This window comes from Mustela putorius, unplaced genomic scaffold (genome assembly GCF_011764305.1).
Source record: "Mustela putorius furo isolate JIRA1106 unplaced genomic scaffold, ASM1176430v1.1 tig00003834_pilon_pilon_pilon, whole genome shotgun sequence".
NCBI lineage: Eukaryota > Metazoa > Chordata > Mammalia > Carnivora > Mustelidae > Mustela > Mustela putorius.
The window spans coordinates 78,312,435-78,335,652 of record NW_025421987.1 but is presented as its reverse complement, the minus strand read 5'-3'; positions in this window follow the sequence as shown (position 1 = coordinate 78,335,652).

Below are 23,218 nucleotides of genomic sequence, written 5' to 3'. Positions count from 1 at the left end.
CACTGAGTTTCTAGTATGAACAATGATATATTTTTCTAGGATAGGGATCATGAGAAGTCTATTGTAGGATAAAATTAAACATGGTATAAAAAGTTTCACTCTACTTCAGTCCTGAGGTGATAGGAACTGGATTTACCCTCCCACCCAAAACAATGAAAAAATGGACAAAATACATGAAACAATGATAGTCAAATGTTGATCATCAATCAGTAGAAGATTGATCCATCCCTGAAAGACTAGAAACAAATGAGGTGAGCCTTACGCTTATCCCAGCTTACTATCTGGAGAATTTCCAAGTTTCTGCACAGGGAGAAGAAACCCAAACCTCATGATCTTTCTCAATTGAAGAGAGAGAGAGAGAGAGAGAGAGCTAGAGATCTGGGGAAGCTAAGGATGCCAGAGATTGCAGTCTAAAGTACGTGGGAGGAGGAGGTGGGAAAGAGGAACTCTAGAGACATACAAAGAAACCCACGGGAGTTACCGCCAAACACACAGATGCAAAGATTCTTAACAAAATTTTAGCAAATAGAATCCAAGAATATATAGAAAGGATAATGCATCATGACTGAATAGCTTTTATCCCAGGAAAATAATATTGCTTTTGTATTCAAAAATCAATAAGTGAAATTCACCACATTGACAAACACATGAAAATTCATGTGATCCTCTCAACAGATACAGAAAGAAAGAAACATTTGGTATCCATGAGCTGATAAAAACTTTCCATGAACTAAGTTATAGAGGAATATTCCTCAACATTATTAAAAGCATTAGAGGCTAACTGGCAGCTAATAGCATACTAAATGGGTCCCCCTCTGATCAGGAACAGGACCATGACATTTGTCTATTTCTATTTATTTAGCATTTTTTGAATATTGACAATAGTATCAATTAAAAAATATTTCCTGATCATTACTAACATATAGAAATAAACTTGACCTTAGAGTGTCAATTTGTGGTTGATAACTTTGCTGAAATTTACTTCTCAATTTTAGTGGATATTGAATTATGGATTCCCTTGAAGTAGAGATTTTCTCAATATTCTACTTACATAACCTTATTATCTATGTATAATGACAACATTTTGATTTTGTTTAAAGCCATATACCTTCATCATTTATTTATTTATTTATTATTTTTGCCTTAATGTACTCTCTAGGACCTCAAATATAATGCTGAATAGAAGTAGAGATAGCATAGACTTCTACGTTTGATCGCAGAACTTAAAAATTAAGAAACTGTCTTAGGGACATCTGGGTGGTTCAGTGGGTTAAGTGTCTGCCTGCAGCTTAGGTCATGATGTCAAGTGGGATCTCAAGCAGATTCAAGTCCTGCTTAGGGCTCTCTCTGTTAAGTGGTGAGTCTGCTTTTCCCTCTCCCTCTGCCTCTCCCCTGCTCATGCTCTCACACTCTCTCCCTCTCAAATAAATTAATTAATTAAAGCTTAAAAAAAGATATTTAAAAATATTTCATATTAAGTTTAATGTTTGCTGTAGATGTTTGTGGATATCTTTTAATAAAGATAAATAAGAAATAAATAAAGTAAGGTCCTTTCTATTACTAACATGATACAAATTTATAACTTGGAAGATTGTAAATATTTATTAATTCTTTTTATTGATTGACATTATCATATATTTTAACCTTCATTCTATTAATCTCACAACATAGCTTGATTTTAAAATCTGAAACCAAATTTACATTTCTAATATAAACTTATCTTGGCTTATTTCTTTTACATAAATTGAAACTTAACTTGCTATAATCTTGCAGTTTTGCATCTATGTTCACATCATTGGTTTGTAATTTTCTTTTCTTTTATATTTTTCTCATCTCTATGTTTAAGGTTAAGATAGCCTTCTGGAATAAGTTGTAAATGTTTTCTGTTTTTTAGTCTCTAGAATATTTTGTATAAAGTTGGTCTCATTTTTTCTTTAAGTGTTTGGAGGAATTTGCCAGTAATATTACATGCACTTATCTTCATGAGAAGTTTCTAAAATACAGATTAAATTCCATGATAAGATACAGAACAAATCAGATTTCCTATTTCTCCTTGTGTCAGATTTGGCAAGTTATTTTTTTTTAAGCAATTCATCTATTTAATCTCTATCATATTTTGAGCATAGCATTATTCATAATATATTTTTATTACCTTTTTAAATTTTTGAAGAACTTGTGGTATTAGTAATTTCCCTTTCTGTTTTTCTTCATCAGTCTGCTAAGGATTTATTCCCTTTTAGCAAATGATTTTTGCATTTGTTAACTTTTTTCATTGTATCTGAGGTTTTTGTTTTATAACAACTCTGGTCTTTTCAAGGATATTTTTGTAAAAAGATAAAAAAATCTTGCTTCTTGAGATGGAAGCTTAGATCATTGAATTTCAGCTTTCTTTCTAAAATTTATATAGTTAAGGCTACATAAGTTTTGCATTCTATTAGTAGAAATTAGTCATATTTTCAAAATATTTTCTAATTACCTATTTAAATTTGTTTTGGTCCAAATGATATTTATATTTTATTCATTTTAAATGATCTCATTATCCCTTTGTTGTTTAGTTCTGGATCAATTTAATTGCAGTTGGAAAACTTACTTTGTGTATATTTGTTTCTGTTTATTCTATCAATTGACAGAGAGGGGACTGCTAAAACATTCAGTCAAGATTTTGCATTTTCTATTTTACCTCTTAGTTTTTGTCAGTTTTTGTGAGGCTGTATATTTTCAGTTTGTGCTTTCTCCTGCAGCAGAATCTTTCAGGGATCTTGACAGACAACCAGGACTGGAGTCAGTTGCCCTCCTTGGTGAACCTTGAACTACAATGTTTGTCTTCTAAGAACTGGAAGTTACAAGAAACTCTGCTTGTTTTTATAGCCCCTTAGCAACTGCTTTTTGGTTGGTCTTGGCATTTTGTACTGAATATGCACAGCGAGGAACTGGCAAATGTCTCTAGGGGAAATTTCATATAGAATATTGGGCTCATTTCTCAGAAGCTCAGGAACTAGGAATCTCCTTCTTCCAAATCTTAGGTGCCTAGATTGTTCTCAGTTGGTTCACTTCAGAATTTTTAATCAACCCCACTTTTTCAATGGGTAACTCTGATACCAGTGCTACATCATAGTTGCTGTACCTTATTTACTTCAATTTGACTGTAAGCCTTTTTGAGGGTGAATGGAATGCTGACTTAGAAAGTTTAGACCTACTACATTAGTAAGCATACTACATATTTCATCAATGTATAAAAGGCAATATAATTCTTTTGCTTTTTAACCACTAAAATGTACTGCAAGAAGGATAGCAGTGTGGAGAAAAATTAATGTTTTGTAGTTGGAAATAGTTGGATGCTTAATTCATGTTTCATGTTATAAAGTGTCACTTAGCCAAGTTATTTAATATGGCTTTGCAAAAAAGATGGTAACATTTCACAGTTTTGCATGGAAATTGAGAGACAAAACATATAGTAAGGGCTTTTAAATATTCAGTTGACCTCTTTGACTCTCCATCCGGCTTAGTAACACATGTTTTGACTTAATGACCAAGTCAGCATTTATTTTTCCAAAGAAGAACAAAAATGACATTCTTAAGTATTTATGAAAAGTTTTAGTTTTATAGATTAAGGGATAGCAGTGACACAAATGACAGGGAAGCTGGTATTTATATGGAACCTCTCAATGTTGCTTCAATTCTACTGGTGCACTCCAGGGAATCAAGAAGAAACCTGAAAGACCACCCAGCAAAAAGTCTCCCCTATGCCTTGGAGTTAGCGAGGAATTTAGCCTTATGAGAAATGGAAGTGAAGTACAAAAACTAACTTAAACCTGTGTGCACAGTATCATTTTCTCTTCTTAAATCAAACTCCTCTATGTCAAAAAGGAAAAATGCTTAGGAGAGTTGCCCCCGCATTGCTGAGTTCAGCTTCTTTTGATCCAGCAAGGAGACATTACAACCCCAGAAAGACAGACTGGGTGGCAAGTCCCAAAGACCTGAGTACATGGCAAGCCTGTCATCTAAATAGCCTTAGTTCTTGCCCCTCATAATATGCAGCAGATGAGTGTTACATCTGGGAGGTGAAAACTTGCTATTCATCTTATACCTGGAATCAGTTTTATTCCCTGTATGTAATCTACCGTTAGCTTCTCCCTGTTGATACTTTTGAAAACATGCTTCCCCCTGAGCTATTAACGCGGAATCTTCAGGGCTTTAAATATGGCTTCGTTCTTGTGAAAATAATCTCAGGCATTATGTAAATATAGCATTTGAAAAGAGTTAAAATCATGTATATGAGAAATAAAGTATTAGGGACACATTTGTATCTGCCTTTGTGGATTATTGTTAAATTTGAGGCATGAGTAGAAAAAAATGGAAGTAAGCCTATTCTATACCAAAGTAGGGAGATAAGGTGTTCAATAGCATAGTCAAGATCCTCTCAATTTAGTTTAATGCAGAGAGTATTAAAGTTTAATTGAAATGTTGATTTAAAAATTTTCCCAAATAAAAAAGAATATTAGAGAAATGAGGAGAAAAACAGCTGTTGCCTGGGAAATATCATTTATTCTTCATGATCCTCTAGAGCAGATAAAAGTTTCTCTAAGTCAAGTTTTTTTTTTTATTATTTTTATTTATTTATTTTTTTTGGTTATAAACCCAAGTAACCCAACCTGAGATATCCCCTGTAGACTGAAAAAATGTCATTTGTCTGGGTACCTTCTCTCTGTTCTTCTGAAGGAAGGAGCTGGGAGAGCCCAACAACCTGGTTTCATGACCTTCCCCTTTTCTACCTTCTAAAATGGAAATTTTTATTTTTGCTAGTCTGGAAGCTATCTACAATATGACAAAGGTGGCCATGAATGTAAGACTCCAGTTATTTTTTGTATCCAGATGAATAAAACCTGAATTTCTTTGCACTGCCCCTGGAATACTTCTATTCATCAAAAGATTCAGCAAGCAGTCAATTTTGGAAGTATGCACCTGATATTGATTAGAATGCCAAAAAATATTACATTAAAAATGCACCATTAATGAAGGAATTCTAGTGCAGGTCTTAATTCCTGGGGTAGAATCCATATGAATTATGGAGAAATGGGGACTTAACACAGTGACTCCTGGTCATTTAGTTTGTTTTATTGTTTCTGTGTATATTTAGGTATCTTAAAGAGCTTGCTAATTTGTGAATTTAGGAAAAATATGTAATGGTTTGTATTTGATAATTATGAAGTATTTTACCTATACAGAAAATACATGATAAAGTGAAATGTGAGAACCCATTATAAGCTTGCTAAATACAAGTTTACTAAATTTATTTTAATATTTATTTCATACGTTTGAAGCAGTACAACATCAGAGATGTAGTTTCAACCTTTTGTGTACTCATTTCTGAGCCCTCTTTTCTTTTTTCCCTCTGTTAAAATGATCTTTCTCCTAACAATGGTGTGTAATATTTTATGTAAGTCTATATGTACATAGAAATGTGTATACATTTATATAGTGCACATTTTAATTGTGTATTTTTGTGTAAGATATATGTAATGTGTTTATGTGTATAAATAATATTTATGTTTGTGTTGAACGTTTTTTACATTCTTAAGAGTTACTCATTTTGGAAATTCTCTTTTTCAACTTCTAGTTTAGACATTTTAACTGCTGTATAATCCCCCACTGTGAATAGTTCAGAATTTATTTACCCATTCTTTTGATAATAAATGGTCAAGTTGATTCCACTTTTCAATGAATGTATAAGTGTTGTAATTAACATTCTTGTGAATGACTCACTGAGGTCACATGAGAAAGTTTCTCCAGGACATGTGCCTAGGAGTGAGATTACTGGAATTAAGGGCAGATGTATTTTCAACTTGACTTTTTATTAATTAAGGGCAGATGTATTTTCAACTTGACTAATTTACTTCCCACTAGCAGCAAAGTAGAGACTATTTCTCGACACCATTGTTTATTCTTGATATTGTGTAAGATATTTTTGTTCATTGAGTGGAGAGGTCACAAAAAGAAATCCAAATCAGCTCCAGAAATGTTTTAAATTTTCACCTTAGTCTTTGTTTTGTTTTTCTTTTTTTAATTAATTAATTTTTTATTACATTGTTAGACACCATACAGTACATCATTAGTTTTTGATGTAGTGTTCCAAGATTCATTGTTTACATATCACATTCAGTCTTATAATCTCAAGGAATGTTTATCTATTTAGAAGATTTGATAGGTCAAAGCTCCTAAATTTGGGTTAGTCTATACAGCCTAAGAAAGAATAAAAATTAGAGCTTGTTTACTCTGCTCCCTCATTCGTCTTTCCCTCAATTTTCATCCTGTAAGTCATGGTAACAAATAGAAGAGACTCCCTGAAGCATTAAACATCATCTGTGTTTCTGCATCTCTGTTTGCAAGTTTAAAAATATATATATACTGAATTAGTTTTTGCACAGGGAAAGCATGTCATAGTTTTCATAAGGGGTCTTATATATTTCATTATATGTCAGTTGAACAAGCCTAGTGATCTTAGAGTTTTAAATCCTTTCTATACCTTTAAAGTTAGTTATTTTGTGGATATAAGTGAATCTCTGAAAGTAGTAGTCTTTTATGTGACAACTTGTTACCACAAAAATTAACAAGTTTGTTTTACTTATATAGATAAATAGTCCTACTTAAATTTTTTTTTTTTTTTTTTTAAGCCCCTTCTTCTTGGGGCACCTGCGTGGCTCAGTCGGTTCAACGTCTGCCTTTGACTCAGGTCATGATCCTGGGTCCTGGGATCAAGCCTTGCAGGGAACTCCCTGCTCAGTGGGGAGTCTGCTTCTCCCTCCCCCTCTGCTGCTCCTCCTTCCCATTGTGCCCCTCTCCTCCCGCTGGTGCACGGGAGCTCCTTCTCTCTCTTCCTTTCTCTCATGCTCTGTCTCAAATAAGTAGCTAAAATCTTTAAAACAAAACAAAAACAAAAACAAAAACAAAAAACCCCTCATTCTTTCCTTCTTCTTCCTCCTCTTCCTCTTCTTCTTCCTTATTCCTCTTTCTCCTTCTCCTCTTCCTCCCCCTCTTCCTTGAAATCTCCAAGGGACTACTACATATTTTACCAAATTCTGTGTTGATTAGTTTACAGAAAACAGTCATAAAGACATTTCCCCAAGTGTCCTGCAATGCAGTGTCCTGTGGCAATGAGCCAGTGCCTACAGTGTGGTGCTCCTTTAGAGTGCGGCTGCCCGGATTTTCACTCTATCTGCCATAAGGCACAAATCCTCCACAGGATTCTAAGGCACTTGTTCTTTTATTATTATTATTTTTAAATATTTTATTTATTATTTTCATTTTTTATTAACATATAATGTATTATTAGCCCCAGAGAATACTAAGGCGCTTGTTCTTATGTACTGATTCCCAAGTGATGGGGTGATTTGTTCTGAGTTCATGTTGCCTAGACCCATACTACACAATTCCAAAGACTAATCCAAAACCATGCTTTGTCAAGAGAACGGCATTATTGACAGCATGTCATCTCTCAAGAGATATAGTTGAACATAGAAATGGAATAAGAAGTTTATTAAAAGTTAAAAACGGTTTTATTGCCAAATTAGATTATTTTCATCTCATATTTGTCTTCATAAAGAAGCAAAATCCTCTAGTTTATTTTCTTCCTAATGCCTTTCTGATGGTAGCAGAAATATTATAAAAGCTATTGGAATGAGTATCTAGCTAGATAATAAAAAAAAATTGGCTAAAGCAGAGAATCATGAAAGTAACACAAACTCACGGTAAATGTTTTATCTGGTTTAAAACATATAAATGTACATTCATTTGCAATATATTTGAGTAGAGTAAAGATTTTTTTTTACAGCATGGATTGACTAGATTTTCATTTATTATCTTTTTTTATAGCATAAAACAATGCAGAACCTAACCTATAATTTATAGGCTTATGTTTTCTAGAGGAGAACATGATTTCGTTTTATTTTTATTTTTTTTCTTTTTTAGGACATGATTTTAGAGATGCTTGCGAACAAATCTAGGTTTATATTACCTCTCCTTAGTCTTCCGCATTGGCTTACCCATATATAAAAATCTGTTTCTTTAATTTTAATTACCATTTCTGAGGAAAATAGAAAGAGGATAATCTAGAGAAAAAAAAAATAAAAAACTTTAAAAATTTAAATCAACATTGCCTCAAGATAATTTTGTGATTCACAGACATAACAGAAACACAATTCAGTATACAGAGGCATAATCCACAGAGCTCTAGGAACAAGCTCTAGAACAGGAAGCAAGCAGAGGTGGCTGGGTTCAACTCTGTGTTGTAACAAGGACAAGAGTGGCTCACATGGGGCCTGGAGTCTTATTAATGGCATTACACCAAGGCAAGATACACTTAGAACAGTGATTTAAAAACTTTTGAGGGCCACCTCTCTTTGTACCTGTTACTGAGCTGCTGCTTGGAGCAAGGAAAGGAAAAAAAAAAGGGGAGGCATATCAGGATCCAGGCCAAAGTGCCTATGGATTCAGAAACTGTAACTGAGGTAACTTTAGGAAGCAAAGACTCAGGAATTTCCTATAAGACTTATTTCTGAGGTACATACCCATGAACTATTAGAGAGACAACTGTAAAACCATAGACACAGGTCAGAACCCAGAAATAAAAAAACAAAAATGAGAGGGCATCTGGGTGGCTCAGTCATTTAAGCCTCTGCTTTTGGCTCAGGTGATGATCCCAGGTCTTGGTATCAAGCCCCATATCAGGCTCCTTGCTCAGCCAGGAGTCTGCTTCTTCCTTTCTCTCTGCCTCTCTCTACCCCTCATGTGTTTTCTCTCTCTGTTTCAAATAGATAAATAAAATCTTTTTTTAAAAAATGCCAACAACAACAACATGAAAATTTCTAAGAAATTCCCAGTCAAAGTGAGACTGAAAATTAAAATTCCAAAGCACAGGAGGTTAGCTCCATGACAGATAGTGACAGAGTCAACATACGTTTTCTTCTTGAATTCAGAATGATCAGACATTATCACCTCAAATAGTCCCTTTCTCATTCCCTATACCCTGTACTTCTTGAACTTATATGAAGTGTATGTTGGAGCTTCCCTTATCTATCATATCTTCATCTATTTATATCCCTTTATAGTCTTCTGGGTCAATTTCTTTCTTTCCTTCTTTCTTTCTTTCTTTTTTTTTTTTTTTTTTTTTTTTTTTTTTTTTTTTTTAAGATTTATTTATTTGAGAGAGTGAGAGCAAGTGGAAGGAGGGGCACAGAGAGAGAGAATCTTCAACAGACTCCCTGCTGAGCCCAGCATCCAATGTGGGACTTGATCTCAGGATTCTGAGATCATGACTTTAGCAGAAACCAAGTGCCCCATGCTTAACTGATTTAGCTACCTGGATGCCCCTACTGGGTCAATTCCTTAGTAAAATATTCCAATTATTTCATTTTTTTCTCTGCCTTTGCTTGAATTATTATGCATCCATAATTTATTTTTAATGTTATTTTTATTTGCAAAATTAATGAGACACTTTAAAATAATCCTCTTATGGTTTTGATCCATATTTGTCTGCCTTTGTTTCACAACTTCTGTTCTTACTTTATGGATTTTTTTTTCTTCTTTTACCGTTTTGAGGATTTTCAAAGCCATTTAAAAGTGTTTTTTCCAAAGGACTTTTCAATTATTTGCATTTATTCCAGAGGAAATTATGTAGCCATTTAGATTATTGCTCAAGAGTGAAAAAGAGGTAAGATAGTACAGAAATAAAAGAGCTAAGAGTTTATAATTGAAATATTCTTGCTAACACATTACTAGAAGATGCTCTTCAGCTAAAGAGATAAATAAATAAAATTCAGGGAAAGGAGTGTGATGCTATAAGTACTCACGAACCAAAAATGTGGTGAATGATATTGGTAAGGTTATTAAATATGAGAAAAATACAACTTTAAGTTTAGAGGATGATTGAAGAGGGGTTGGAAAACAGCTAAAGCATACAAATTCTTATTTGGGAAGAAGAAAGATATACTGAATAACTTCAGACTTTGTTGGGACTTTATAAAGTCAATGTTGATGCTAAACATTTAAGAGTAAATACTAAAAATTTTACATTTTTTTCTTACAATATTTGGGAAAGTTATATGTATGTACAATAGATGAATCTAAGTAAAATTTAACCTAAATTTTAGAAAAAGGAAGAGATGAAAAAGAATCCTAAATAAATAAATAAATGAGATGGAACAAATAAGTCCGTATCTAACCAGTAATTATAGGACATTAAACTTATATATAAAGATAAAGGCTACTAAGTAGTATATTGAAATAAAATTCAGACAAACATAGTTTCTAAGCATTACTTAAAATAGTGCATAAAAGTTATATATGAAAGAAATAAATATGGAATAAAATTCTAACCAAAATGCAGTTGGGATAGCAATATCAATAGGAGATAAAATAAAATTTAAGAGGAAAGAACATTATTAAGTGTAGGAGAGAAATTTTACAAAATGATGAAAAGAAAAAAATGCTGTAGTACAGAAACTGTACATAATTCACATTTTTCTCTTAGAAAAATTTCAGAAAAGAAAAGTACATTTATGGACCAGAATAGGTAATCCAGAGAGAAAGAAAGAAAGAGAGAGAAGAAAGAGAGAGGAAGGGAGGAAGGAAGGAGAGAGAGAAAAAGAAAGAAGGAGGAAGTAACCCTACAAGATGTTGACATATGTTATAATTAGCAGTATGAATGAGGAGGAATCTATAGGAATTTACCTGAATATATTTCAAAAGTACAATGTTGAGTTGAAAAATAAATTACTGACTGATACTTATACAGGAAGAAGCCAACCATATAATTTAAAAAAGACTATGCCTATAGTATATATAGTAAAAGTCCAGAAATAGGCAATAGAATGAAACACACCAGATTCTTACCTTTGGAGAATGACGGAGAGAGGGTTGGGACTCCGGTTGTAATGGCCATGGAAAAAAATCCAGAAATTCCCATCTTCTATGTTAATATTTTAACTTTTTTTTATAAAGGTTTTATTAATTTGCAGAGAGAGAGAGATCTCAAGTAGGGAGAGAGGCAGGCAGAGAGAGGGGGAAGCAGGCTCCCTGCTGAGCAGAGAGCCCGATGTGGGGCTCCATCCCAGGACCCTGAGATCATGACCTGAGCCAAAGGCAAGAGGCTTTAACCCACTGAGCCACCCAGGTGCCCCTGTTTTAACTTCAGTAAACAAAATATTTGAGGCAAACATAGCAAAATATGAAAATTTGTTTACTCTAGCTGAATGGTAGTTATGGTCTGTCAAACCCTGTAATTTTCTGTATTAAATGGGAAAAAAAAACCACATTAGAAATGCTTTATAAACCTCAGAAGTACGTTATTTACTCAGCCCAAAGCCTTGACACTGTGTCTCTTTGAAAGCACACTGTTCACTACACTTTAGAAACAATTACCTGGTGACCATTGTGGCATGCTACCAAGGCTCCTTGAACCTATTGTATCTGTAAGAAACATGGAGATTTGGGATTATGGCTGGGCTATGGCAAAGCAAGTGCATTTGTAAGAAAATTAACTTCCTCTTACTGTTAATTTCTTCAAGTTTCCTCTTCCTAGGTTCTAAAACCAGTGCATAGTAGGCAAAATGGAGTCTTTTGGAAAGCAAATCAATGTAGTGTTTAAATAAATATCTGAAAGCATTGTTGTAGGTTGTAGCCAGACACACTTATCAAGCGTTGAGAAGCATCCAGGTATCATCTCTGGTTTTTCAATATGTAGTTCTATCATAGAAACTACTGCTGGATAATTTATGGAGACTATAGAAATAAGTTATGAGTATAAGAGGTGGAAAGGTGAAAAAGGAGCTGATGTGTTATCTTACTTTTGATGGTATTTCTGAGTTTTCTTTTCTTTTCTTTTTTTAAAAAATTAATTCTATCCCTCCTTCACTTTTTTCTCTACGCAGAGAGCCTCGTTCATTCATTCATTCTCCAATAAATATTTTTGAGTACTGGTATGTCAGAGATTCTGTGCTAGGGATTAAAATAACAGAAAACAAAACCAAAACTCTACTAGAGGTAATTTATTGCTTTTTCATGCCCAGAGACATATTGAAGTAGTTAATGTTTAATGTCCACGTAGAGATTTTAAATCACTGGGAAGGCTTCTTCTCAAGAATAAACTATCAGCTAACTGAACAAATAAAACCCTGTATCATGTTAAAATGCGTTTGTCATACAGTGCCCAGCTCATTTGGTGGTCGGGGCTGTGTGGGGCCTTACCTTCCCTGAACACACTCTATTTACAGCTCACTGCTTGTAATTACATACTCAAGGTCACTTTCTTTCCAGACACTGAGATCACCAGGTCGTGGCCTGGGTCTGCTTATCCATTTCTATAGACCTACCACCTTGCATAATAATGCCTATTAGGCACACAGTAAACATTTGTGGAATAAATGAAGAGTATAAATGTAGCGATGCATGTTTAATGTGTCGGCGTTACTCTGTTTCTTCCCTCTTCTGACAGTGCCAAGGAAGCTGTTTCTGAGGAAGATTCAAGGTAAATCATTATGAGAGAGCAACTTGAACCAGTGTATCAGAAGAGATGTTTATGTTTTTTATTCCTTCTTATTAATGCTTTTGGGGTTAACAACATTTTCAGGATAAATGATACTATTTTTATTTGCTTTTTAAAGGTAGGTAAAGACAAACCGGAAGAGACTCTTAATCTCACAAAACAAACTGAGGGTTGTTGGAGGGAGGGGGGTAGAGAGAGGGTTGTTGGGGAAGGTATGTGTTATGGTGAGTGCTGTGAAGTGTGTAAACCTGGCGATTCACAGAGCTGTACCCTTGGGGCTAATAATACATTCTATGTTAATAAAAAATAAAAAATTTAAAAAATAGACATGGTGTACTTGGTAGCTAAATATATGCAATTATTATACTTGCAATTTATGTCTAGGTCAGCATGTGTGTGGCAAGAGCAGTTCTGGGATGAACGACACTCAGATGTCCTAGCGCCTTTGGCCAGACTGAGGCAGTGGATGCCCTCACATTGGTTTACGTTGACATTTTTCATTGCATGAACCCTGTTGTTTTGTACTAACTATGGATTTTCTGAAATCACTGCTGTATCTGTTTTCTTTCTTTCTTTCTCTTCCCAGTCCAAACTTTCCAATTTATCAACACGTCCTGTTGCTCTCGATTCAATTTTGAATATTTCTGCTTCGCAGTTTTCACAGCAACACCCTGGTCAGAGCCAACATCCCCCCTCCCAGGATGCAGATGGTAGCTGCCCATTTATTCTTGTTTCTACTCTTGCTCTGATTGTTCTTCACTGAGAAGCCACAGGGAGCCTTCCATAAGGTGCATGACAGCCCCTTTCTCTGGGTTCTCTACTAGCTTTCTGTCCTCGTAGATGAAAATGAAAGACCTTTCCATGTCGTACAGGTCCCAACGTCCTCTGACCCGGACACCTCTTTGGCTTCATTTTGGACCTTTCTTGTCTCTGAGTCTTTATTTTTTCCTATTTCCTTCTGTCTGGAAATTGTTAACTGAAAAAATGTAACAGCTTGTTCCCATCTTTATTTAAGTCCCACTTCAAGTGTCACAACTTCAGAGAGGCCATCCCTGACCTCTCTGCTGAAATAGCTCAACTTGTCATTCTTGATCTTTTATTATGATATTGTACCATATCTTGTTATCGATCTGTCTGTCTGCTGTCTATCTGTCCTACCTACCTACTTACCTACCTACCTATCTACTGCCCTGACTAGAATGTTAGCTAGGGGTTTTATTTTGACCTCACTATAACCCCAGATATAGGTAGTGCCTAGATGCTACTCAATAAAGACATTTTGAATACATTATTTTTTTTCTTCTCACGAAGGCTTCCTTTATGGTTCTTGCCTTCATTTTGTTCTGTGCTTGTACTATCTACTATTGATACCATTTTTAAAGTACATGCTGTATCTCCATAGAAGACTGCAGTTTACAGAGACAGAGGAGCATGCGTTCTATTTCTCTGGTGCTCAGTATGTTTTTGCTCCTGGAATTGGGGAGAGTTGGGCTGTCACTGACTGCTATTTATAGTAAAATAATAGGTATAATAGTAAAATAATACTAGAAAGAACTCAGTATGTCCTGGCATCTTAACTGCTATCATGTTATCATGAAGTGTCCAGATTGTTTTAGAATTTTGCCAATGTTTGATGGTATTTTACTGTTGCCTATTGGCAAAATAGTTCCTGTTAGGCACCTTCTTAGCTATGAGCCTGATATGTTCCCTTTAACAGAATCTCTGCTAGTGTTTTTGCTAATTACTAAGACATTTCCAAGTTCTGCTTATAATTTATTTGTCATTAGGAGAATTGTGGAAAGCTAAATCCTAACATAAAAGACTAGAGATAAAGGGGCAGTTTTATAAAAGTTGTGATTAAGAGCTATGTCTCTGGAGTTAGACCTGCTCAGGTCTTCTCTCGTGCTCTTCTATTGTGACTTTTTGTCAAATCATTTAAATTCTCTTTGTCTAAGTTTCCTCAACTGGAAGTTGGAGATAACCCTTCCTACCCCATGAGATTGTTCTAGAGATGACGTGAGCTAATCTATTCCAAATACTTCTAACAGTTCCAGAAATATCATATTACTGAATAACCAGTTCTCGTTATTGATATAATGGCACCATTATTATTAAAGGCCCACATTTGTGAGAGGAGAATTTATTGGTATTTACACCTAGTATATTTTAATAATATATTATCAAAACCTGTGCAACATATTTGAAAGAAAAAAGCAATTTAATTAAACCATATTTGTCTAATATTGGTCAACTCTTTTGCAGATTATCTTTGAACAGAGAGATAATAGGCAGTCAATAATTCACTGAAGTAGTAATCTCACTTTATTTTCCATATTTGGGAGATGATCATTCACTTTGCTCTTGTAAGAAACAAAACCATGATATTTGAAAACCAGAAATTAGAACTGATTTGAAAAAACTTTGTATTTATTTTTCTGTCCTAAGTTTTAACTTTATTTTAAAAAATTTATAAAGCCAAGCAAAGAGATCTTTTATAAATTTCAATGAGTTGGAAAGTTATTCTTTGTTGATTTTAGCCTCTAAACTGACAGATCTAGTGATCAACAAATTAAAAAAAAAAAAAATGCAAACAGAACCAGAAAATAAAACCAACTGCAAAAAGAGAGACGAAATGACAAGGAAATTTTCTCATGTAAGTCAAAAGAAAAACATAAATGTATTGGAAATAGATTACATTAAAACCAAACATTTGCTTTAAATTACATTGTTTTTATCCTTCTATGATATCTCCCTAAAAGATTATTGGTACCTTTTCAATAGTGAATCTTAGAACACTGACAAATAAAAAAATAAAAATTTGTTTCAGTCTGATTTTCTGTGTTTAACACTTATGAACAGGAAAGAATTTTTATGAGCAGCTTTTTAAAAGAGACACTTTGAAAACTTCAAGGTAACTTTTATTTTCCCTAATTTACTTTAAATTTATTTTTTCCTTTGAAATTAAGTGAACCTCTCCTACTGAATTTTGGAAGCCTTTCATTTTCTTACCAAAGGCAACCTGCCTGTTAAGAGTCAACTCACAGCGACATTTGTGTAGGAATTTTAATTCGGTAGATATATCAGTTTAGAATGGAAACATCAAGGCAACACTAAGAACAGTGCAAGTGTAGATGTTGCTGATTATATTAATGTTATAAACTCACTTTTTCCAAGTGAAGATCATTCTGTTTTCCATCTTTTTAGTACTTGAAATAAAAGTATTTACATTTCTCCCCAAAGAAACATCATCCACAGATATCTGAGTACAACTCTTGAGTGCCATGAATTGGTGAAGGCTTGTTTTGTTCACTCTCATTATCTGCACAGTGGAAACTGTACTGTCAGTAAAGATAGTCTCATCATGAAATCAGTTCAAATAGTATCACAGCCTGACACTTTTAGTAAAAATGCTAGTCATGGTGAATGTACTTATTGAAACTGTTGTTACTACTCAGTTATATGAGCTTTATTAACATTTCTCTTTTTTAAAATGTCTTATAAATAAATTATCTGAATAGTTTCCTGATTAAAAATATTGCCCAAGCCTATCCAAGAGTATGAAGTACTGCACTGAGAAATTATTCAGTCTACGTCAGTCATAATTCTGAGCCACTGAAAAAGGACATTAGCCACAAATCACATTGCCTCACCTAATTTCGTGCCCCTATCCCAAGACATCAGGATGTTTAATGTCTGGGCTATCTGAGTAAGAACTAGTAGAGAATGAGAAGCAAGATAGGTAAGCTTTGACCTACGCAGAAAATTTTAAATAAACCAACCCTAGATCCAGATCGCATATATCTAACTTCCTTTTGTAATTTGGGCAGAGGAGAATGGAATTGATGTAAGAGATTTGATTCATGTCTGTTTTGCACTAACACTAGTTATTGTTTGCTACTCTTTGACTACTTATACAGTAGAGGTAGCCCTAAAGACCCATGTTCCTATAGGCAGTTGACATATTTGATGGCATTTGAGCTATAGCACAGCATAAATAAAACCAGGTTGGCTTGTACTTTATTAAAAACATAGAGAGGGAAAAAAATCAATGTTTTTCTGTATAGAAAGGGATGAAACTCATGAAGAAAAGAACTAATATTATCCATCTTCGGGTAAAAGCAACAGAAGCTTGTGGGGGTTTTAGGCTACTTTTATAGAGAAAGATGTAGATAAATAGATATTTTTGTAGGGAGTGAGAAATTGGACTGCCAATTCTGTAAGCCCTCTAGTTACCTAATTTCAGAGGACAACACTTAGGTTACGTAGTGCTAATGCTGACTTGATGAGTGCATGGTACAGTAATGTAAGGAAACAAAGATCAATGTTAAAATGACTACAGAGTCTCTGAGGAGTACATACAGATCAATACGGTGTAAGCCATAGACTGTCATCCTCTGGAGGAGTCTTTTAAGAAAGCGAAGCCAATTCTTGGGAGAAGTTTCCCACTCTCCCAATGAATTGTACATTATCATAATTGAAGATAATACTACATTGTCCCTTTCTTGGAACTGAAAGGCCTTTGGAAGATTACCTATCTCTCCAAATAATAAAATGAGTGAAGTTTTCTTTGTAATTATAATTTCTTTGAAATTATATTGCAAAGTGCACTTGAGTCAAGCTCTTTTTTTTTGCCTCCGGGAAAATACCTCTGGGTATGCAAAGATGGACTTACCCAGAGCTCTCTAGCTAGTCAGTCTCAGTTGCACCCTTGACTGTTGGTTGGAGGTACGGGGCAGATGACCATGTTCTTCTCCAGCCCTCTAACTCCAAAATGAAATGGCCCCCATGTGGAATTTTCAGCAAGCAGAGTGAACTTCTAAATTATAGCTTCTCTCCTTAGATATAATCAGTTAATTGATTAGTAAATGTACTTATAGGGGTGCTTGGCTTCCTTACTGGGCTGCCCTCCTCCATTTGTTATGCCTGTTCCTTACGTTGATGGATATGGGTGGAGACCTGATGAAGCGCGCACATAACCGACATCTTGTGAGTATAGACTAGAGATATTTACATAAGCAGAGGCTCATTCTCTGCTTCATGCTCTATTGCAGATTTTCATGCCCGTTAACTACTCTGCCCACACTTGAGCCCCTATGCAAACATTAAAGTAAGTTCATCTTCAAGGGAAAAAGTATACCTCAGGAGATTCATTTCAGATAGAATGTTCGAATAACATTAAGTGAACCAAGCAAAAATGAGATGGTAATGATATAAGTATAGTCAGATTTTAAACTTGATGAGAATAAACAAATCCTCTGATAAAGTATAACTACAACACCTCATATGTTTCTCATTACAGCACTTTGGAAAAAATACAACTGTGTCTTGTAATAATTTGACTTTTTAAATATATTTTTAAAGTTTTCTTTTTGTTACTGTCTCCAAAATAAAAAGTCTGTTGGGAGCAAATTTGATTGTCCTATATAGCTTAATGGTTAAGCTGACTCTTTTATTTCATTCATGCTAGTATTTCAAAGAAGACATAAAATACAGCATCTTTTTATTAGGCTAACTACTAATAATATGAATAGTTCACATAATGAATTTTAAAGGACTCCATGTGTTCCATACAAAACATTTAATTTAATATTCATAGCAATCATATGAACTAAAGTGCTTTTCTCCCTTTTATGGGTGAGGAAACTAAAATTCAGAGAGGTGACTTCCCCAGTGGCATATAATCGTAGGGGTCAGAATAAGTTCTAAGTTGAAAATAATTGCTTTATAATTTTATTCAAAAGCTTTTTAAAAAAATTTTACTATTTTTTCATGGTTTATGCAAAGCAAAGAGACAGCAGAACAGATTATAAGACAATATTTACTGTGGTGGCGCTTATAGCCAAGTAGATGTGTTTACAAAGGAACATGTGCATGTGAGGGAGAGAGAGAAATGCATAAACAGTTCTAATGCAATGTGATAAAAGCTAAGTGAGATAAAAATCCAAAACGTTTAGCATTACAAAATTGGTAGCAAATATTACTCTGGGAAAGTGTCAGGGAATCCTCCGAAGAGAGGCAATTTAAGATTTATGTAGGGAAGGAAAGGTGGATTAAGTATTAATCAAGTGGAAAAAGCAAAGAAGGCATTTGGGGTATAAGCAACAGATGTGATATGAAAGGAACTAGTAAATATTCTTGAGTGGCTGGATTGTGTGTGGTTTCCCAGCCCTGGTGTAATTGCCAAGTGAGTGACACTATAAAGTTAAAAACCATCAAGAGCCTCAAAGGCTTTGCCTGTCATGGTGAGGTGTTGGGGTTTTCTTTTTGGTCAATAGGAAACCAATAAAAGTGTTGAAATTCATTGTGAGCTTGGACTCCCTTCCTCCAAACTAAGAGCAGTAAGTATTAGTCTTGAGGTAAGCACTGTGTTTTGAGTCAGAAAGGACCTTAACAAGCAAACCAACCAACCAACCAACCAACCAACCAACCAACAGTGCTGGGAGTGGAGAGACAAAGTAACACAAGTATCTGCTAAAGATTCCACCCCAGTGGGAGACAGAAAGGGCAACTTGCAGTCTCAGCACATGGTATGTAATTCAAAAAAGATGGATACAGTTTTACAGGGTGATGGTTTAATAATGGTATTATTAGAAACATGGTACATTTACACACCTTTGCGTTTAACCTCCTTTATTTGAAAACTGCTTGTCTAGGAAAGAACAATGAACAGAGGGAAAACATTTTGGAAGGATTAAAAAGCAAAACAAAACTAAATTTCTTTCTTTCTTTCTTTCTTTCTTTCTTTCTTTCTTTCTTTCTTTCTTTCTTTCTTTCTTTCTTTCTGTCTGTCTTCCCATTGTCATCAACATACAGCCACAAGCCAGAAAGAAATGTTATAGACAGCCGGGGGTATAGCATGTTTTAAAATTTAGCCCATGAATTCTTGAAATCTTGCCCCTAAACCTTTCTGTATAGGACCTCTTCTCTCCCCAACTTCCTCCTGGTGACTGATAATATTTCTGGACCACTCCTAAGAGGTTGTTGAAGAAGAATATCTATGTAAAATAAGAATATCAATAAAGCAGGTGTCCTTTCTTTGATGTCAACAGTAAAAGAGAACTTCAAGGATAGACATGATGGGGATAATTTTAAGATGGCATTACTTAGAAGCGGATGTAAAAAAAGGAAATATTAGCATGATAAAGACACTGAGTTTTATTAAAATATTAAATACACACACACACACACACACACACACACACATACACAAAGTGTAGGTCACCAATAGGAGAAACCCAAAGGGAAAAACATCTGAAACAATGGAAACTTTTTATGCTTCTGTAAAACTACTGTCTTTTTTTTTTTTTAAAGTTCAGCTATAATCATACAAGGGGAGTTAGTCCCTGAAGGGAGGGTAAAAGCCAAATTAGAAAAGTTGTCAATATAGTTTACATGAAGTTTGAAAAGCTGGATATACTTAGATCAGGCTCAGGGGAATGATATTTGCAGAATTTTTAAGGAATTAAAAAGTGTAATAGGTCAGTGTCCATTATTTTTAAGAATATTAGGAAAAAGAGAAAGGCTCAGCTCTACAGCAGAAATAGAATGCTTTTCTTTTTTCTTTTTTTTAAAGATTTTATTTATTTATTTGACAGACAGATAGGCAGAGGGGGGTGGGGGAAGCAGGCTCCCTGCTGAGCAGAGACCCTGATGCGGGGCTCCATCCCAGGACCCTGAGATCACAACCTGAGCTGAAGCAGAGGCTTCAACCCACAGAGCCATGCAGGTGCCCCTAGAATGCTTTTCTTGAAAAGGGGTAGGAAATATGTGGAGGGGAGGATGGCCATGATAATTATATGTTCTTTAGATTCTCTTCAGCGGCAGGACACCAGAAATAATTTTCAGTTATCTGAGTCACCTAGAATGATGTAAGTTTATGAGCATTAAACAAAGGTCAATATGTGGAGTTTTTCTGTATCTTCTTTAGAAGCCCTCTTGCACATTGCAATACCAGACTTACTATTAGGAGGGTAAATCCCTCCCTGCCGTATTAAACTCCATGTAGGGAATGAGGTAACTGCAGAGAGAACCTCTTTGAGGCTTACTTAAGCATTCAGTGGTTTGGGAGAGTGGTAGAGCACAGTACTTCAGAGGTGAGACTCTAAAGTCAGACAGAGCTGGAGTTGAATCCGTTTCCTTGGGTACTATCTGAGTAACCTTGGGGGAACCTCTCTTATGCTCCACTTAGACACATCTCATAAAATGGTATCATATCACTTACCTCATGGGGGTTTGTTGAGGGTAAATGAGAATCCAGGCACAGGAGCTCCCTTAGAAAAACTTGCATACAATGTTATGGGTATTTTAGTCTCAGAAAGTTCAGATGGTGTTTTAATTAATCAATTTCTCGTTTTAATGTTTTTGTACCAATTGATAATTCCATTGTCAAGGATTTAGATAAATAGATAGATTCCATTATGTTTATGCCTTTTGTAGGTTTATTTTTCCACATACCATTAAAAAATAATAGACTTTATTTTTTATAGCAGTTTTTGGTTTCCAGAAAACATTTTGGTAGTTTTTCAGCAGTGGATTTTTATCCTTTTAATTTAATTGAGTTGGAGTGAGAGTACAAATGAATGTGTAACCCTTTATCCATTGAAATCTAGTGAGTGGATAGGTTTTGACTTTATCACTTTATCATATACACATGCCTATATGTCCATGCAGGCTGAGTAACCCTCATTTTAAAAAAACTACATGAAAACAGATCTTTTATACTTATTCTTGACATTGCTGATTAAAAAAAAAAGTTGTATTTCAATTAAATTTCAGATTTTTTAGTAGTAAATTCGATTATAACTTTAATTTTCATTGAACTATTAAGCCAACATTCTTAACTACTTTATAAGTGTTGAACAAGACTTCCACCCCCTGAAAAAGTGGCCACATAGCAAACTGCTTATTGATCTCTGTCTTGGATAAAGCTCTTTGTCTTTGCTGATTCTGACAAAGATTTTTGAATTCTGTTGGCTAAAAGCTTGAGAAATAGCCAAGTGCTTAACGGAGTCTGGGCATAGGTTTTATTTAACCGTCTCGAAATACTATTCGACACCATCCTGTACCTTAGTGTCCCACCTTACTCTGTGCCACACCCTACCATTACCAGGCTTTATCACTCTGTATTATCTTACCATTATCTGCAGTATGGTTCCACAAGAATGAGATGAATTCATTAACAGTCTGAATTAGATAGGGTGATGTTTTTCAGGAAAATACGATTTTGTTTATTTCCTTATATATGTATTTTTCTTCAGTACCATGTAGTTTGGTTTTGCAATTACTTAGCCAATGATTTGTCACTGTTTAGGTCATAGAAACAGTACAGCTGTATTAAGAGCATTCCATTCCATTGTCACAGAGACCTCGTTCCTAACTGGAACTAGTAGGCACCAGTGCTATCTATAACCATGTAGCCAGACCTTTGTGACAATTTAGTCAAAGTCAAATCCTATTCAAGTAGAATGGTGTTGATTATTAAAGATTTCAAATCGATTCTGAATTCCTTGTGTATTGGTCATGGTCAGTGAGTGCTGCTGAAGCTCACTCACAAGAGCGTCTTCCACGACTCCCAGTGTGACTCATTAACCCAATGTGAGCACTTCACAGACCACATATTTATAGCATTGGCATTATCCCCACGTGCTAAGTATCTGGGTGTTAGGAGTTGAAGTTGCCATGAGGGTCACAAGATCATGGAATCCTGAAAGAAAATTCAAGATGAGATCTTGGGCAATTAGGAGAACAGATCATCAAAAACAGAACAGGTTTTGAGAGATATAAATAGGAACAATTACGCACCTCAAGGTCATCATAAATCATAGAATAAATATGAGAAAGCATGTTAATAGTGAAAATTTAAGCCCGCTTATAAGATACTGAGATTTGTAAAGTCAGAGAACTCTTTTTTTTTTTTCCACATCTTAGAAAGGATTTTAGTATTTGAAGTCTTGCGATATCACTTAAGTGTTTATTGGAATACACAGAGTTCTGGAGACTCCTGATCAGTTCCATTCTGAGACAGTCTCGTTGTTATGGTTGTGAGTCCTTGTATTATGGTCTCTTGTTTATTTTTACCCCAGAGAAACTCTATCACATATGCTTTAGATCTGGTATCTATAATAGACAGGACTTAGTTATTTCAGTTTGCTTTGTTAATTGTGTTTGCTCCATTCTATTATTTTACTATCTCTGTATGATTTATTGAATCCAATATAAGTAAAATAGCAAAGTAGTTATATATAAGTAGCATGTCTAAAAACATAGATATCTATATTTTTGTATATGTAGTTAAATGAGTTTCTGAAGATATTGTTTTGGTTGTGTGTTAATTTGGGTTTTTGGAGAAGCAGAGCTCAAGATGGGATTATACAGGCAAGAGATTTATTAGGGAATATGCCTATGAGTTTATGAGTGATAAAGGGGGGGCCGGAATAGGAGTAGGAAGAGAGAAACAGACCACAATATGGATCTGACTCGTGTCAAGGGAAAGTACAGGGAGGGAAGCCTGGCTAGGAAAAGTGTTAAGACTTTTCTATGAAAATTGCAACAGGATCCTGGGGGATCTCTCAACCAGTTTCTCACAATAGAATAGTCCTATTTCACCACAGGAATGGGCCTGTGCTAGCACCCCTGCTGCGCTGGGTCACTGCTGGAAACAGCCCAAAAGAAGCCTGACCT